This window comes from Rattus norvegicus, chromosome 1 (assembly GCF_036323735.1).
Source record: "Rattus norvegicus strain BN/NHsdMcwi chromosome 1, GRCr8, whole genome shotgun sequence".
Classification (NCBI taxonomy): domain Eukaryota; kingdom Metazoa; phylum Chordata; class Mammalia; order Rodentia; family Muridae; genus Rattus; species Rattus norvegicus.
Genome location: NC_086019.1, coordinates 14,079,153 through 14,097,669, shown reverse-complemented (window position 1 = coordinate 14,097,669; position 18,517 = coordinate 14,079,153). Strand labels below are relative to the sequence as shown.

The following is an 18,517-nucleotide window of genomic DNA, read 5'->3' as shown; positions in this document are numbered from 1 at the left end:
TTTCAGCATGGAATGACCCTTTCACAGGGGTCATATATCAGATATTTTCATTACGATTCATAATAGTAGCAAAGTTATAGTTATGAGGTGGAAACAAAAATAATTTTACGGTTGAGCATCACCACAGCAGGAGGAACTATATTAAAGGGTTGAAGCATTAGGAAGGTTGAGAACCACCACTGTAAGATTGAGTTTGGTTCACAGAACCCATGTCAAGTGGTTTACAACTGCCTGAAACTCTAGCTCCAGGGGTCTTATGCTGCTCACACATGTGACATTCTCTCTCTCTCTCTCTCTCTCTCTCTCTCTCTCTCTCTCTCCCTGTCTCAATCTCTCTCTCCCTGTCTCAATGTCTCTCTCTCTCTCTCTCTCTCTCTCTCTCTCTCTCTCTCTCTCCCCTCCCTGTCTCAATGTCTCTCTCTCATACACACACATATACACATGTTCAATACATAAATTTTTTTAAAAAAGAATAGGCAATTTTAACTGAATGTTAAATACTGATATCTAGAAGCAAGAGGGTTGCTTCTCTCCCTACTAGGAGACAATAGTCATTTATCTCAGTCATACGTTTAATTAATATATAGTCACTGTATTAAAAAAATGAGCTTCATTGCAACGTTGTTCTAAAAGGTGCATTTGCGTCTTTATTGTGTATGCATGTGTACATGTAGAAGTCTGAGAATAACTATTAGGATTCGTTTCTCTTCTATTACCATGTAGGTCCTCAGCACCAAACTCCGGTCTTCAGATTGATTAGCAAGCATTTTACCCAGTGAGCTACCCCACCAGCCCTCATAATGACATTTTTATACAAATGTATCATATACTTGGATCATATTCCTGTGTCCTTTTTAATCTATCATGGCATCAGAACATATACATATATATTGTTTTCAAAATTTAAGAGCATTTGCTTGGTTCCCTTTTTGAAAACAAAACAGAACTTTGCTGGGCGTGATGTATGGAATTTCATCACGCTGTCTCACGTGAGTCTGCCTCTCCCTCACTTAAGGTTAGTGTGGACTCAGAACTCATCTGAGCCCCTGAGGCATCACTGTAGTACTTCCAATGAGAGTTGCTTCAAGCTTGCCTGCTCAGAGCTTCATCTGCCACTGTTTTGCTCAATCACCAAGTTTGGATCCTGTGTGTCTCACATCTGTCTATGTAGACTTTGTGAACCAAAATAGTTTTTGCGTAGTCAGCAAATTCAAGCCATTTAGTCCATTTTCAAGGGTGTTAATAAAATCCTGGAGAACACTGCTTTTCTATTGATTGCTGACACCCCACCATTAACTCCTTTCCGTGTTGAGAGTGGGTCATTTAGTCTTTCATTCCCTCTATCTCTTAACCCACAGTTAACTCATGATTGACAGCCCTTTACCTCTTACCCAGTTTGTTAAGTTTCCTTAAGAGTCTCTTGTGTGTGGGACTTTATCAAAAGTCTGTTGAGAGTCTAAATAAATTAATCCACTGCTTTCTCTCTATTCACCTTTCCGTTGCCATGAAACTCTGCATTGAAAAAAAAAAAAATCCAAAGGCACACAAGGAAATAACAAATTCCAAACTCCTAGTTTCGTATTTACTAGGATATCATCTACAGCTACATTTTCTTCCCTTAAAATTACTTTTCTGTTTGTGTCAATTCTGGCCCACCGCTGGGCTTCCACAAGCTGTGTCCTTCGACACATTGTTAATGATGTAATGCAGCTGGTAAGGCTTTTGAGCTACCTTTCAAAGTAATAAATTCTAGTGGCTGGGCTATTTCTGCATGCAACCCTTCTTTGCTAACTTGTATTTATTTACCAGCTTGTCAAAAAAAATCCAGAGGAAAAATCTCCAATATTTCTCTAATATTTTGGTTTAATAGATAAAATGTGTTGTCATGACTGTGTTCTGACAGAGTTGCAGTCACTCTTCTTCAAAGGTTCCTCACCTGAAACAGAAAAAAAGACAGAAAGAAAAGATATGGAATTAAAGACAGTGTATGTACTATAAACAACGTACCCAAAGTGTTCCTTTGGTATAACTGTGGGTCTGATCTTGATGGTGCCATCAACGGTGAATGCTCCTCACTTTGGCAAGGCCATCGCACCATCATCCAGGGGTGTTGTGATTGGTCTTAGGGGCTTGGTATTCAGGCATGGTTGTGTAGATGTAGTTTTTGTAACGATGGGAGTTGCTATGCAGACTACGGAGCGTGAGTGGGGACCGTGGTGGGGAACCTTTAACTGTCTTACCCTTCAGAAAACCCTACAAAGTACAACAAACAATACGTCAGGCGAGACTTGCCCACTGGGGCAGTTGAGGGGCGTGACCGTAGGTAAACAACTGCTTGTGATTGGCTTCGGGCTTGCTTCATAGGAGGGTCTCACTCCAGGTATTCTAAACCTGGTCAAAAGCCCATTTGAGGGGAAGTTCTGGGTCCATGTAGACACAGTAGTGCTGCTGAATTGCTCAATTGAGTTAATATGCCTATAGAGTTGCCTTCAGATTTCCTGTGTTTATGCCCGCAGATCAGCGCTGCGCTCGGCTTTGGGCACAGTTTGGTTTGGCATTGGGAGGTTGCTGCTCCAAGGCTTAGGTAGAAGAGGGATCAGAAGTGAGAGCAACAGAAGAAGTGTTGTGAAATGCTGTCCTCTGAGGGTGATGTCTGGTGGTGTACTCTTGAACTCTGAGCCCCTGTGAGTACCTGCACAAGACCGGCACAAGATTGGTCTGGTCGATTGTCCATCATGGGGGTGGGGGGTGGGGCATCATGAGACCTTGCTGGTAAACTGCTCTGTGCTCCTGTACACAACTCTAAATTAAACTCAGTGAGTCACAGTAGACGAAAGCAAAACAAAAACCTGCCCGAAAGTGGAAGAGGAACCAGATGGGAAGAGAAAGAGGATCGACGGGAGGAGGAGGGGCCAAGAGCAGATGATAGGAGGTGAATATGATCAAAGTGTGTTTTGTCCATGTATGAAACTGTCACACTGAAGTCAACATTATATAATAAATGCTAAGTAAAAACAAACAAACAAACAAAAAGATAATATAGATCATCGGGGGTACAGGATAGCAGAGGGCCAGGGATCTCACCTCCTATGAGAGTGAGTTGATATAAAAGAGTCAACTTGGGCTGGAGAGATGGCTCAGCGGTTAAGAGCACTGACTGCTCTTCCAGAGGTCCTGAGTTCAATTCCCAGCAACCACATGGTGGCTCACAACCATCTGTCATGGGATCCGATGCCCTCTTCTGGTGTGTCTGAAGACAGTGACAATGTACCCACATACACAAAATAAATAAATCTTTAAAAACAAAAAAAAAAAAAAAAAAAAAAGAGCCAACTTGACCCCAGACTGTGTGTCTGACTTTCCATTCGGATGTATAATCTCACCAAGCACCTGTCTGCCACGATGCCATTCACCACGAGGTTACTCAGAAGAGCCTTACCAGAGCTGACACACGGATTGATACTCAGTTCCATAAATAGCAAGCGATATAAATGCCTTTTCTTTATAGAATGTGATGCCACTGGTATTTTTTTTTAAGTAGTAATAGGGAGCTAATATAGGAAATTACATATTGACATTTCCATGTACATAACTTCTTTGCCTCCCAACCACCTCGTATTATTATTTGATTATAAACTAACCGATTTAACAAACACCAAGTGCCTTGGGTCATGGAGCAGGACATCCACCCTGGGTTAGGATTCGAGCTTTCAGGTTTGTCTTCAAAGCCCTGTTTGTTCTTTCATACTGCTATTTTGTGCCTCTGTTCCTTTGAACTGGATGTGTTAAAGATTTAAGCAGTTTTAAAAAAAAAATTATTTGTGGCATCTTATGTACTATTGGTTTCAAAGTCTCCTTAGAAGACACGCTGATCTAAATGCGGAAGGGGACGTATCCTTGTCCCATTGTATCTCATACCTGCCAAATCTTCCCTTTATGAAGTGAAGGACATTTTCATTTTGGATTAATATTAAGACAACATAAAAAGAATTTTGCTCTCTGAGGCGAGTTTTTTCAGTGTTCCAACAAACCATTTATACTTTTATCATTTTTTTTTTTTGCCTACAAAAAAAAAAGTTTCCCTCATTTAAATTGTCACAGCTTGGGAGCCCTGCCTGGAATACATAATAACTGCTTGTAACACTTAAAATGAAAACAAATTTACCAAGAATGGCGGGGATGACAACAAAGAACAAGAAAAATGTAAGTCCACAGAAAATAGGCTCTCCTACGCATATATTTTCAGCACCAGGAATTGTTATGAAAATGGTTGCTTCCTGTACTGCTCACCTTTTCAGCATCTGAATTATAATTTTCCCCCCCTTGGTCGTGGGGAGTGGGGGTTGTAAAATGCTAAAGACCTAAAGAGAGTGGTGAATCTTTCTGGAGTGGTTATTAGGCTTTCATTCAGAAGGGGAGCATTTGGGGGAAATGATACAAAGCTAAGCCCCGCTTGAAAGATGGGGTAGAGCCTCTCTCAGCCTTGGCAGGACGCACTACGGGGGTACCACCTTTTGGTAGAGCAGAAGGCCATGGCTTTTCATCTCTGGTTTCTTAGCACTAGACACAAACAACCCCCTTCTCAGCGTGACAACCACAAACATCCTGCTTCAGACATGGTCCCAGATTTCCAGGTCTGCCACCACTTGGCCATAGAGGCCAGGTTGTTGGGAATATAACTCTGCACTTCAGTAGGGCCTTTGACAGGCCTGCGTCTTCTACTCATGGGCATTCTCTCCCATCCAAGGCCACACTGGTCTCGGGGCCTGGAAATAAGAGGCCTGCCTGTCTATCAGCTTTGACTTAGACTTCTCCCTCAGTGATTCTGTGGTTCCAAAGACACATTTGTTCTTGTTCTCTTTGGCCATCTAGGGAGCTTCTCTCCTCTCTCTCTCTCTCTCTCTCTCTCTCTCTCTCTCTCTCTCTCTCTCTTTCTCTCTCTCTCTCTCTGTAGAAAAACCTGGGAGATATTTCTTAAAAATTCACAGTCGTCTCTGGTCCTTCCTTCTAGTTTAAAAGCTCCTATTTAAAGAGAACCAAGTGGGAGGGGCAGGCTTTACTGACCTTAGAGGAGACAGTTCCAGCTCTGGGCTTTTGTTTTCTGAGCTACACTGTGAAATAGTTGACCTAAATAACACCTCTCATGGCTCCTTTCAGCTCTAGAGTATCATTGTCTGCATGTTCTCCTTTTTCATGGCTTCTTGAAAAAATGTCAATCCAGACTGCAAAACCACTATCCACGCCCTCCCATGGCATAAGGGCTCGATTTTGCAAAAACAATGCTTGCTTTAGCTCTACTCCCCTTCCCCAAGGTAAACTTGGATTAGCCAATAAAGGAGAATTTGGAAAGGTGGTTCATATTTCCTCAAACAGGTTATATATTTGTAAGTCCAACCATAGCTTAAAAGGGTGCGAATGCGTGGAGATTAAATGGTAAAAATGTGTAAGTCTAAGGAAAACCTATTGGGGGTGGGGTGGAACATCAACCAACCAAACAAACATGTGTTTGTTAGTTTGAGGGAAAACATGCAACCCTTACTGAATTTATCTACATAGAGCCTTTTACAAATATGCACAATTTTCTGAGCACTGGGAGGCAGAGGTGGGGTGAATTCTGAGTTCTAGAGAGAGCAGCCTGGTCTGCAAAGGGGGTTCCAGACCAACCAAAGCTACATAGAGAGACCCTGTCTCAAAAACTAGAAGCTCGCATGCAACCTTCTGCCTCCGTTCATGGCACCATTACTCTTAGGGAGTCAGGAGCAGCCACAACCAAGGCCACTTCCTTGCTGTGGGAACTTAGGCCTGTTAATCTCCTTTCTCTGAGCTTCATTTCCCTAATTTTTAAATCGAGGGGGTTGAATTTGCTTTCTAAATTCTCTGCTGGCTCTAAAATTCAATAGGCTAGATTACAAACATTGACAGGAGAAGGTTTTTCAGGACAAGCTTCTTCAGCTGGGTCCTAACTGACTCGTCCATCCCTCTGTGGGCAAACTTTGAGCTCCTTAGCGCAGCCAGCAAAGGAGAGAGTCATAGAAGGGTTGGTCCCCTCTCTTCTATCAGGTGCCACATTCCTTGACCTGTGTTTCAGGGCCTGTGGATAAAAGCCAAGAGTTCTAGGAAAATGGCTCGGAGCCCCGATAAGGGAACAGAAGCATAGGAACCTGGGAAAGAAACAACCAGGTAGAAAGAACGGCCTCTTTTTATGTTAAAGGATCTCAGAAGGAATGTAACCAGTGTCCCCTTGTTCCACAGACTGGTGTGAATGACTAGGAGTGCTCCCAGAAGGAGGGAGTGTGGCAGATGAGGTAGCCAGAGGGGTGACTGACATACCACTTCTCATGACAAACATGGTGTGGCACCCATTCGGAAAGTCAAAACCCAGCACCTTTCCTGTCTTTGTTTCAAAAGTAACTTCCAATCTCTTCCTGATCACAAATTCCTGACTAAAAGCAGGCCCCACCCTTTCCAAGGAGCGCTTGGGTTCAGAAAAACGACCCAAGGATGCATTCCAGCGATCTTTCTTAAAAGAGCAGGGTACCCTTGTCTCAGCAGTGTGGTTGCTGTTAAAATTCCTCCCAGGAGGGAGGATAAGTCACATCCCCACCTCCCCTCACCTCCTCACTCCAGTCCCAGTCACAAACCATGGCACCATTCTGCCGAAGCTCATGCATGGTGACTTTATTGTGCCTACTTACAGAACATAAGTGAGGGGTTACTTACTGACATGTAGGTGTGGCCCCAAAGAGTTCTATCAGAAAGTCTTTACCAAGCAGGCACGAGGGCTTTCCCATAGTCATAGAGAAGGAAGCCCCACCTCCCCTAGCCTTCCATGGCCTCTATGTTCCAGCTCCTCCCTGAGACCTGTAATTGGGCAGCTTGGTACTGGAGGTATGGAGCGGTTGGGTCCTCAGGTGTGAGGGTCTCGATACCCTCTCCAGTCCTCTAATGAGGGGATGATGCTACAGTTGACAAAATCAGTTGGGGATCTTTTACAACTGGGCAGAACTGAATTCCCCACGGTGTTAGCTGTTTGGCTTGAAGGTCAGTCTTGTACAACAACGTTATAGACTTACCTGTTTAAAAAGAAGGTTCTGTGACCACCGCTATATGCCAGGCACTGTTGTGTGTAGTGAAGATTGTGCTTGCGTTAAACAACAATGAGCTTAGGAAAGACACAAACATCAGTTTCCTTTATCTTCCTCTTTAACTTGTTTCTTGATCCAGCATTTACGATACACCCCCCCCCCCAATTTCTCTTTCTTAAGAATTCTTGCCAGAGAACCAGTCCCTGACACTGTTAACGATACTCTGTTATGTTTGCAAACAGGATCCTAGCATAATTGTCCTCTGAGAGGCTCCACCCAACAGCTGACTGAAGCAGATGCAGAGACCCACAGCCAGACCTTAGATGGAGCTCAGGGAGTCTTGAGGAAGGATTGAGGACATAGCCTCCACAGGAAGAACAACCGAGTCAATTAACCTGGACCTTTGAGGGCTCTCAGAGACCCAACCACGAAGCAAAGAGCAAGCACTGATTGTAAATTATGCACCCCTCCCCTCTATTCCTTCAAATTTGTAGCAGATACACAGCTTGGTGTTCATGCAGGCCCTCCAACAACTGAAAGAGGGCCTGTCCCTGTATGTATTGCTTACCTGTGGATCTCATTCCCTTAACTCGTCTGCCTCGTCTGGCCTCAGTGCAACAGGATGTGCCCCATTCTCTAGTCCTGCAGTGACTTGTCCCTGGGGGTGGTTGGGGAGCAGGTGGATATGGTGGGGGAAGCTTTGAGAAAGGGGAACTGGGAGAAAGAGGGGGCTGATATCAGGATGTCAACTGAAAAGGAAAATTAATTAATTAAGACCCCCCCACCCCCGTCCAAGAGTTCTCTCCGATGGTAATGAATGCCTTTAATCCCAGAGGCAAGTCATCTCTGTGAGTTCGAGGCCAGCCTGATCTACAGAGAGCCAAGTTCTAGGACAGCTAGGGCTACAAAGAGAAACCTTGTCTAAAAAAAACAAGTTCTTTAATTTTTTTCCATTATTAATAGAGCAATGCACTGCTTGAAAGTAGTTTGCGTAATTTAATAGTAGTTTTCTAACTTCTGTGGTGTTACCGTGTCTGCGTTTGTTCAGTAACCCATCTTCCACATTTTTCTTGCAGTGCCCCTGTGGAGAACTTGAGGTTTAAAGCGTCTCTGAAGAGCTGGCCATCTTGACTTCCTCACATTAGTGTGCAGACTAGCAAAATAAACATTTTTGGCATTTTACCTGTAAGGGGGAAATCAGTTTAGAAATGTTAAACAGAGCTTACGAGTGACTTTGATTGTCAGCTCTGTGGTTCCTGATCCAGATTATTCTCACAGGCCACAGGATCTCCTTACAGAACTGGCAACTTACACCTCTCATAATAATGGGGATCCCCCCACCCTCATATCATGAAATTGGTGAAGTGTGAAATCGTCCTTCCTCCCTAGTCTCTGAGAGTACCGAGGAACATGGCCACCCTCTGCTCCATTCCTGCTGCTTAGTTTATTGGATTTAACATCAACAGCAGCTTCTGGAAATGGGTTTCAACCTTGGATGTTATCTAGGGGTATCTTTAAATAGAGGGGACAGACACACACACACACACACACACACACACACACACACACACACACACACACGTCTATGTAAATTTGTTTCTTGGGGAAAGTTTCAGAACCAAATATAGAAACTTTTTCTCTCTGGGACTTGACATTTTATTAATTATGTCCCTTTTACTTATACTTATTACTTAGTATATATTAAATATGTTTTTAATTGAAATAGAATTACATCATTTTGACCCCCTTCTATCCCATCCTGGTCCCACTGGCTACCCTCTCTCCAACCTCTCCTATGTGCCCCCTCCACATCCTTTCAAGTTGATGACTTTTTGATTGTTATTGTTACATATTTATGTGTGTATGCACAAATGTTTACAGACCTGCTGAGTTCATTTTGTTGTTGGTATCTATATGCTTTCAAAGCTGACCACTATGCACTGTACAACCAGTAGACAATGTCAGGAGATGGGACTCCATGAAATTTCTCCCATACACGTCAATATTAATGTCCATTAATAGTTCTGGGCTTCTTTATACTGCCATTTCTAGGAGAGACTGATTTACAGAAGACTTGGTATTATTTTGGCTCTCACGTCTTTCAGACCCCTCTTCTGTGATGTCCTCTGCGCCACACATGCAGGAGCTATTACGGAGATGCATGGGTTGGGGCAAGGCTCTTCATGGGTGTTTATCCCCACATTCTGTCCAGCCGTGGTTTTCTCTGATGGTCTCCACTTGCTGTAGTGAGAGGCTTCCTTGAAGAGTGGTGGTGGTTACACCTACCTGCAAAAACCATTTTTTTCTTGGGTATAAAACTGTTCTACTTTATCATCCTTCTTTACCTCTCTGTATGCCTAATTCATAAAGTAAACATGTTTATAGGAAACCACAAGTATATGAAAGGGTACTTACTATCTCCAATTGCAGGTATCTTAAAAATAACCCTGCTGATAAGGACAGGATGTCTATATGTAATATGACATGCCACAGGATAGACTTGGGTTTCAGGTTTTCTTTTCTCCATCCCTTACTTCTTTTTTTTTATTTTATTTTATTTTATTTTTTTATTAACTTGAGTATTTCTTATTTACATTTCGATTGTTATTCCCTTTCCCGGTTTCCGGGCAAACATCCCCCTAATCCCTCCCCCTCCCCTTCTTTATGGGTGTTCCCCTCCCCACCCTCCCCCCATTGCCGCCCTCCCCCCGACAATCACGTTCACTGGGGGTTCAGTCTTAGCAGGACCCAGGGCTTCCCCTTCCACTGGTGCTCTTACTAGGATATTCATTGCTACCTATGAGGTTGGCGTCCAGGGTCAGTCCATGTATAGTCTTTAGGTAGTGGCTTAGTCCCTGGAAGCTCTGGTTGCTTGGCATTGTTGTACATATGGGGTCTCGAGCCCCTTCAAGCTCTTCCAGTTCTTTCTCTGATTCCTTCAACGGGGGTCCTATTCTCAGTTCAGTCATCCCTTACTTCTAACCCAGCAGGGACACTTCTGATATAAGTATCTGTGACGAAGCTCCCCCTGCCCCCCAGGCTGGTGCATTGTTCTCTGTTGCTCCAGGCTCTACACTCATAGCCTGAAGATCCCTACCACCAGACCATATTAAAAGACACATTTCCTGCTGCTGCTTCCCATAGGGTGGGTTGAAACTCCCAAGATTTTGTTTTCGTGTCTTTTCCAAAATAATCTAGAAGACTGCTTGTACCACGAAAACAACAGTGGGAAGATGGCGTATTTCTGCCTCACGGTAAGCCATCATCCCTCTCTTCTACTTTTCAAGATATGCCAGTAACCGTGAGCTACTGGACTGAGAATCGGCCACACGTTTCTTGGGGGCAGAATGGACTTTCACATAAGAGCCTCCCTCTTCTCTGGGACTTGACATTTTATCAGTTATGTCCCCTTTACTTACAAGTTCTGAAGCTTAGTTTTTTTCCATAACTTCAGTTTCTTTTTCTGTGAAGTGGAAGAGAAAGTGCCCATTACGAGTTAGAAAAAGGGGTAATGAGACTGGCAGGCAAGCTCGAACTTGGCTAGAAATACCTACCGAGAAAGGGTTAGTTTCTGTCCTCCTGTCCCACTCTCTTCCTTTGGCCATAAAGTTAAACTGCATCCCTGAGGTGTTGGCTCCTAGCGTGTGCTGTGGTGAAAAGCATGTCCCTCTGTGCCCAGCATGGTTCCGACTGCACTTCTCGAAGGCTGCACGACAAACGGCAACCCACTGGGGACTGACGTCTTGACCAACCTGGTGGTGTGATGGCCTTTACAGTGCCTTGCTTTGGAAGTCAGGCACGCTCAGCCATACTCATTTGAAAATGGGTAGGAGAAACAGTAGTCTTCCCACTCAGCCTTGCAAATCCCTCCTCCAGCCTGAAATGGTGGCTTCCAGAACTTTCTTTGCTATTATCACCGTGGACACAAGTTTCTAACAAATGACCCAACCAATGGTCAACAGATTCTCTCTTAATTTGGCACTTGGGAAAGACGCATGATTTGGTACTGAGGAGACGAGGCTACAGTGTGGAGGACCAGGAGCCATTTTGGGAAGGTATCGTGATCTCACAGACATCTTGGCTGCTTGTCCTAAATTAAGTGAAGAAGATGGCATTGATAATCTTATTAGAGTGTTGCCAGGCAACCAGCACCTATCATTCTCTTTGCTCTTCTTTTCTGAATGGTTACTATTTAGTCCAGAATAGGGCTCCAGCATCAGAAAACCACGTAGCACCTCCTCTAACACTCCACAATTGCTTCTCTTTCTTATCAACCAGAGATGAAGAAAATCTGCAAATGAAAGGGCAAAGAAGAGATTGAAAAACATTAATTTTGTATGGCCAGCTAGATAGAAAAACCACACTTAAATCAAAAGCAAATGCAAATTGACCAAAGAAGTAAACAAGTTCCTGGCAGTGGCTCTCAAAATCAATCATGGTCCCTGATGTTTGTTTTCTGTCTAAATTGTCATCAGCATACTTTCGATACCAGTAAGACACGATTGTGTTTTTCTTATATTAAAAACCCGGCGCTTCTTAATACTGCCGCCTAATTTCTGTTTGCAGCCACGATATGCCAAAGGAAAACCAATGAGTCAAACAACCCCCAAAACTAATCAATTTGAAGAATATGTACAGCTGTGACGAGTGACCCCTGTGTATTGAAGGTGAGTTTTCAATGTTCTAGAAACTCTGGGCAATGAAAATTGGGAGACAACACTGAAGTAGGCTGGCCGGGTCCCACACAACAGTGGTGGCAGGACTCTCTATAGAGCTGAGTACCACTCCAGAGAAGCCATCTGTGCTCAAGGTTCTATGCTTCCTGGATAGACTGTAGGCCTGTTGCTGGTCTGCATGTGGGATCCTTGTTTCAAACAACAATGAGCTTGTGGAGAGAACAGAATGCCTATATGAAGGTAGGAATTTCAGCTTCCTCCCGATTCAGTTCTTTGCCTCCCTCAAATTCCCGTTGCCTTTTGGTTGCAAAAGCAGACATGGAATGTTCAAACGCCTCTGGGAGTCAAGGTTGATCTCCTTGCATGTTGAAGGCCTTCCAATCCCCACTGCTCCCTGGCTCAGCTGCCCACAGCTTGGCTGAACACAGTTCCTCACCACACCCTGGCCATGCCTCTCTGAGCTGTCTTTGTTTATGTTACCCCCTCTGCCTGAGATTCTCTTCTCAAAGGACCCAGGTGAGGTGACCTCTCCCTGGGGCCTCCTCAACTACCCCAAAGAAAAGTGCTCTACTGCCTTTGCTCTGAGCGGCCTTTTGGCACTTTCTACCCCAGGCTTCCTAAGCTTAGTGGCTCACCAGGTACAAGCATTAAGGGCAGGACTTCCTTCTCTTTGTAAAGAGCACTGCAAACATAGGAAAGTGGAGATGCTGGCTAATAATGCCCTTTTCTGATCACTTTACATGCCAGTGATTGACAGACAGCTTGCAAACAGGAATTTTTTTAAGGTTTAACCCGCTTGCTGTTCTCGTACTCTTGTATCAGACCAGTACTACTGGGTTAAGATTCCATAAATGCATGTTTCTACCTAGTAAAGAGCTTAGCCTCTGGAAGCTTGGGCCATATTATATCTTTCATTTCACATCTTAGCCACCAGATTATGTTTTCCACACTGGCTTTCCACTTGCAGCCAAGATTAATTCTCCGTGTGTTCAGATTCAGTGCTGAGTCTGTAAAAAAGGGCTTCCTTTGTGCAGTAGGCCCCAAGCTGGCATCAGCCAAAGGTTCCAGATTTGTCACCGTTCAAACCCAAGATTTTGGTTGGTGCCTAATGAAGGTGGTTGCTCCTTCTAGCCAAGGACCTTGCTGGAGGACTTGCCAGGGAAGTGTTTGCTCTTCCTAGGAATTTGACGAACAGTTTTGTGTAGCTCAATGTGGATCAGTAGTTTTCCACCATCTGATGGCTTCTGCCAGATAGGCCATAGCCTTTAGGTTGGTAGAATGGCTTGTGACACGACTCAGGCACAGGTAAACTCATACTTGTTTGGAGGTTTGGGGACCAGCCATGGGAGGAGAAGGGGGTAGGCAGAGGTGCAGGAGAAGGTCCCTCACCAATAAGATACCAGGGAGTTAAACTTAGTTGTAGAGGGCCGCAATAACATTCGCAACCACTAGTTGGCGCTGTCTTCCACTGCGCACCACGTGGTAGGTCAGGATAGACTCCGCCATTACAAGATGGCGCCAACCTTCGCCGCGCCAGCCGGCCCCCCTTTCAGGTAGTTAACTGTGCGCATGTGCAAGAGTGCCTTCGTGCCAGGTCTTTGCCCACTCCGGGGCGTGCCTTATGAGATCATGGGTAACAACCAATCAGGTGTGGGTGCGCTGCACGAGGGTTTTATAAGTGCCCCATATTGGTGCGGCGTGGCTTTTCCTCTTCTAAGATTAATAAAGTGGTCACAGTAAGGATTTCTAATGTCCGCGTGCTCCTTGCCGGCGAAAAGTCGCGCGCGGGACACTTAGTGTATGTTCTATGGCCAAATACGTAATATGTCAGACTGTGCGTTTGTTGACAGTTCATATTCAGTGAAATTAGGGTTCTATTACCTATGAACTTCCTAGCAAAGGAAAGCAATAAACCTTTTCTTTCTTTCTTTCTTTCTTTCTTTCTTTCTTTCTTTCTCTCTTTCTTTCTTTCTTTCTTTCTTCCTTCCTTTTTCTTTCTTTCTTTCTTTCTTTCTTTCTTTCTTTCTTTCTCTCTCTCTTTCTTTCTTCCTTCCTTCTTCTTCTTTCTTTTTTTCTTTCTTTCTTTCTTTCTCTCTCTCTTTCTTCCTTCCTTCCTTTTCCTTCTTTCTTTCTTTCTTTCTTCCTTCCTTCCTTTTTCTTTCTTTCTTTCTTTCTTTCTCTCTCTCTCTTTCTTTCTTCCTTCCTTCCTTCCTTCCTTTTTCTTCTTTCTTTCTTTCTTCCTTCCTTCCTTCCTTCCTTTTTCTTTCTTTCTTTCTTTCTTTCTTTCTTTCTTTCTTTCTTTCTTTCTTTCTTAAATGATAGCACGGGCACCTGTGTATACATAACGCAAAATCATAGCTCATTTTATTGAGTTCAGGATTCTTTGTGCTTCATATTACATATCTCGTTCTATCTTCACAACAATCCCAAGAGATGGGTGTATCATATTTACTTAATAAATAACCAAAATGACATATAAAAAGTTATGTCATATTATTTCATGCATATAGTTATATTTTAACTGGTGACTTTCTCAAGCTGTTTTTTTCCTTGTTTTCCCAAACTCTGGAAGAAATGAAGCTTCCTGGCCACGTAGAGGAAGGAAGCTTTCCTTCATGTAGAGGAAAAATATGTTTGAGGAGTTTGCTAGACGATGGCTTATCTATCTGGACCCTGAGGAACTCTATCAGAGCTATGGGGATGTAGGCCACAGAAACTCTTAAAGAAATACTTGAGCCAGACAGTGGTGGAGCACACTCAGGAGGCAGAGACATGTGAATCTCCATAAGTTCAAGGCCAGCCTGGTCTACAAAGCAAGTCTCAGGAGAGCTAGGGCTACACAGAAAAAAATCCGTCTTGAAAAATCAAACCAGGGGAAAAGAAGAAATACTTGGGGCGTATTAGATACAGAATGGAATATTAACACAGTCAACTGTGTTGTGTCCACTGTTGATGTCTATGCTCACCCATCATGGAGATCCGAGAAAAGCCGGCTAGGCTAAGTAGCCTCTTTACTAGCAGTGTGGCCATGTAGGGCACCAGCTTGGCAGTTTTTAGTTTCAAACAAGTTCACATAGAACAGAAGAAGGGTTTCCTCATTACTCTCCTCCCTTTAGAAGGGTCAGCCTGTCTGTGCATGGAGATGTAGTGCTTTATTGACATTAATCTATCCCTGTGTTATTTGAGCAACTCACAGTTCTGTTGCTTTGGCACTTCTTTTGCCTGGCTGCTCCCTTCCTCCTGGAAGAGATGGAAATCCATTCCATCTAGTGGGATGAGGGACGGACCCAGAGACCAAGAAGCATCTCTTAACCATGTTCTGTGAGCTGACCCAGATTCTTGATAGCACTGGCTGACTCCTCCTTCCCATCTCTTCCAGTTGTTGCCAGGTCCCAGACTTAAGATAACAGACAGCAAGGACCATAGGTTGTGGGTAAGGCTTTTCTCTCTCTCTTTGGTTCCTTGTTGGTTACAGAATAGGAAAGGAAACAGCCAGGACACTGCAGAAGCATGCAGCATGTGCATGAAGAATGTAGTGCTGGAGGATTCAAACATTCTCTAAGAACTGAAAAGCTCATCTCAACCCTGGCAAAACTGACATAGTCCCCCATTATAAAGAGTCCACGGTTAGTGGGAAGTCTTATTAAATACCTGCTCCAGAAGGCAAGAGTCTGTGATAGAAATATACTGAAGACCTTGTGGATCTGGATGACCCACCTCCTGAGCTGATCATCCTTTTACACTGCATCTTGAGCAAATGAAGATTCAGACATAATTCTGCAAAGGCTAGAGAAAGAGTGCATAGATGTGCCCTCCTGGTAGATTAGACACGTGTGTCAATTGCACAAGAGACTCTGTGAGACGTGTGGGGAAAGTATCCATGGTACAGAACACCTAGGGTAATCTAATTGAGAGCAATAAATAGCATAGTTTTTTTTTGTTGTTTTTTTTTTGTTTTTTGTTTTTTGTTTTTTTTGAGAAGATAAACTATGACGAGCCAAATTGGTGGCTAGCAGGAGACTTTCAAGGCTAGGAGCAGAGTTCAGTGAAGCAGATATTAAGCGTTCAGAATTTAGCAGAGCACTTAGGGTGAGCTCTCCACACATTTTACTTGCAAAATTAGTTCTGATTGATCTGGATAGGAACAGGGTGGAATCTAGCAAACACACATGCATTCTGGTGAGGTACAAGGTTCCCAGTGGGAAGGGAGAGAGGAGAAAGAGGATGCAGATTCTGTTAGGAAAAAATTTACTAAATAATTATTTGATTATTTGGAGGAGCCTATTCATTTTTTGAAGTTATAAAGGCATATTATAAAAGATAAAGGTATGCCAAGAGAGTTTCTGTTTTAAAAACAAAATAACTGGTTTATTTTTAATGTAGAAGAAAGTTCTAAATATAAAGACATAGTCCCATAGTCCCAATCATCCACTCATTCCATGAGCTCCTGTCCCCTGCCTCTGAGCACAGGTAGAGCGCATATGGAAATCCACCTGCCTGTTTCTTGAGTGCTGGGATTAAAGTTGTGAGTCTCCATGTCCTTCTACGAGCTAACAGTTAGCTCTTAACAGTTGGGATGTTTGTATTCTTCCAAGTTCATATGTTGGAATCTTCATCTCTAAGGTTTTTGTATTAGGAGCTAGGGCATCTGGGAGATGTTGGGGGTGGGGGCTGGAGTACTCATGAATGGCATTAGTGCCCTTCACCGGTACTTCTAGTCTCTTTTGGAACAACTCCACTCTCTTCTGTTCATATGACACCACAGTGTACTTCTCTACAAGGAAGGGGGCCTTTAGAACCAGACCCAGAATACACCTTCTTTTTTGTATTTTTCCAGTCTCCAGGCTAGAAAGTTTCTAGACGTATTCCTGCTGTCCATAAGCTACTGCCTTCATGACGTACTTTTGCAGCCATTGACATACTCTTGCCTAGCCTCTTCCTGGATATTGCTCCAGATTTGTTCCACTCTTTTACTCCCATCCCTGGAATGTTTCTCCAAGGAGCCTATCTCCTGATTGGCTCCCTACATCCGTTCCCTGGCGGTTATGATTGACCCTGCTGATGGCTGACCAACTCAGGAATTAGAGTGGCATGAAGCTAGGGTCAGGACAGAAGGCGCTGGAAAAATCTCAAAGGGCCGGTGTTTGCAATTAGAAGCAGAACTGAAGATGACTCTCCAACCTTCCCTCTATGTTTTGAGGCTCACCAGCCTGAGGCTGCTGATGTTTGAAGCGCGGTGCCTTCATTGGATTCTGGATCTATTGATAGGTCTTCTACAAGCATCTAGGACTTGGATGTTTCAGTAGAAACTCATTAAAGTGAAATCTCAGCCAGATTCATTAGAGTCTTCTTGCTCTACCCCAGCCATCAATATGATATGTTCCTTACCCTTCCACACACACACACACACACACACACACACACACACACACACACATTGGTCATTTCCCATGGCTTGTAAGGTGTCTTAGATGCTTTCTGCTGCTGAACCAACAGTGCACAAAACAACTGAAGGAAGAAAGGATTTAGTTTGGCTCACGGTCTTGAGTGTTCCAGTACATTACAGATTGACTCCTTCGCCGTGGGATCTGTGTGTGTAGTGAGGCAAAAGATCATAGCCAGGGGCAGACAGAAAATGCTCACCTCATGGTTCATAGGGAGGGAGGGAGGGAGGGAGAGAGAGAGAAGGGGGAGCAGACAAACCCTTCCAAGGTACATTCCCAGGATATTATTTCTTCATGTCCAGCCTGATCTCCCAATAATCCATTCAACTATAAGTCTGTTGATGTATTATTAATCCACTAATTGTGCCCATGATTTCACGAGGGTTTTATTGCTGTGAAGAGACACCTTGGCCAAGGTAACTCATAAAAGGAAACAAATTTAGTTGAGGCTGGCTTACAGTTTCAGAGGTTCAGTCCATTATCATCATGGCAGGAAGCATGGCAGCAGGCAGGCAGACATGGTGCTGGAGGAACCTAGAGTTCTACATCTTGATCCTAAGCCAGACCAGGAGAAGAATCTCTGTTCTGAAATGGGCAGAGCTTGAGTACAGGATCTCAAAGCGCACCCACACAATGACCTCATGTCCTCCAACAAAGCCACACCCACTCCAACAAGACCACACTCCTAATAGTGCCACACTTCCCATGGACCAAGCATATTCAAACCACCATAACGACACAGTCATTTCCTAGGAACCAGGCTCTGAACCTCGTATAGAGAACCTCGTCTTTCACATATGAACTTCTGTGGAGACATCTCATATCTGAACTGCAACACAATCTCCACGTTATTTCCATTGATCTGTTTATGATCTCTAGACTGCCCACTTTTGTCTGGTTCTGCTACCATGGCAACAGTCTTGGAAATTGTCTTTATGCTTCTAGAACAAAGCCCCCTAGGAAATTCTCTATTCCGCTATTGGTAAAAACAACCTGGTGTGTTACTCACTGCCGGCAGGTAGACTGGATGACATATGACAATTGATATTGATCATCAACTTAATAAAGCATCTAGAATCACCAGGGAAACAAACCTGGGGGCATGTCAGTGAGGGGTTTTCTAGATCAGGCCAATAGAAGTGGGAAAACCTACTCTAATTGTCAGAGCAGACGAAAAGGAGTGAGTGAATGGAGCGGCAGCATCATGTCTTTCTCTCTGCCGCTTGGCTGTGGATGCAACGGGACTAGGCTCTTCAGGCTCCTGCTACCATGACTTCCTCAGTCTGCGCTTAAGCCCTGAGCCAAAATAAAC

The 18,517-nt window shown here is 43.9% G+C and overlaps 2 long non-coding RNA genes across 4 annotated transcripts in view; one reads left to right on the top strand and one right to left on the bottom strand.

Annotated features, from left to right (window-relative positions):
- LOC102546831 (uncharacterized) overlaps positions 1 to 18,517 on the top strand; it is a 118,327-nt gene that overhangs the window by 10,485 nt on the left and 89,325 nt on the right. The window contains exon 2 of the long non-coding RNA XR_001835532.3: positions 11,652 to 11,752. This is a non-coding gene — a long non-coding RNA (uncharacterized LOC102546831). The remainder of the gene's footprint in view (positions 1 to 11,651; positions 11,753 to 18,517) is intronic.
- Positions 615 to 18,274, bottom strand: LOC108349493 (uncharacterized). Of its 3 annotated transcripts, XR_005497247.2 has the most exons (8): positions 17,664 to 18,274; positions 10,640 to 11,376; positions 10,505 to 10,548; positions 8,969 to 9,371; positions 8,115 to 8,268; positions 7,654 to 7,799; positions 7,074 to 7,162; positions 615 to 1,936 (listed from the first exon to the last, which is right to left on the bottom strand). It is a non-coding gene; the product is annotated as an uncharacterized LOC108349493 (long non-coding RNA). The 3 variants fall into 3 exon arrangements; XR_010062778.1 differs by having other exon boundaries at positions 615 to 7,799; positions 10,640 to 18,271; XR_010062777.1 differs by having other exon boundaries at positions 615 to 8,268; positions 17,664 to 18,271.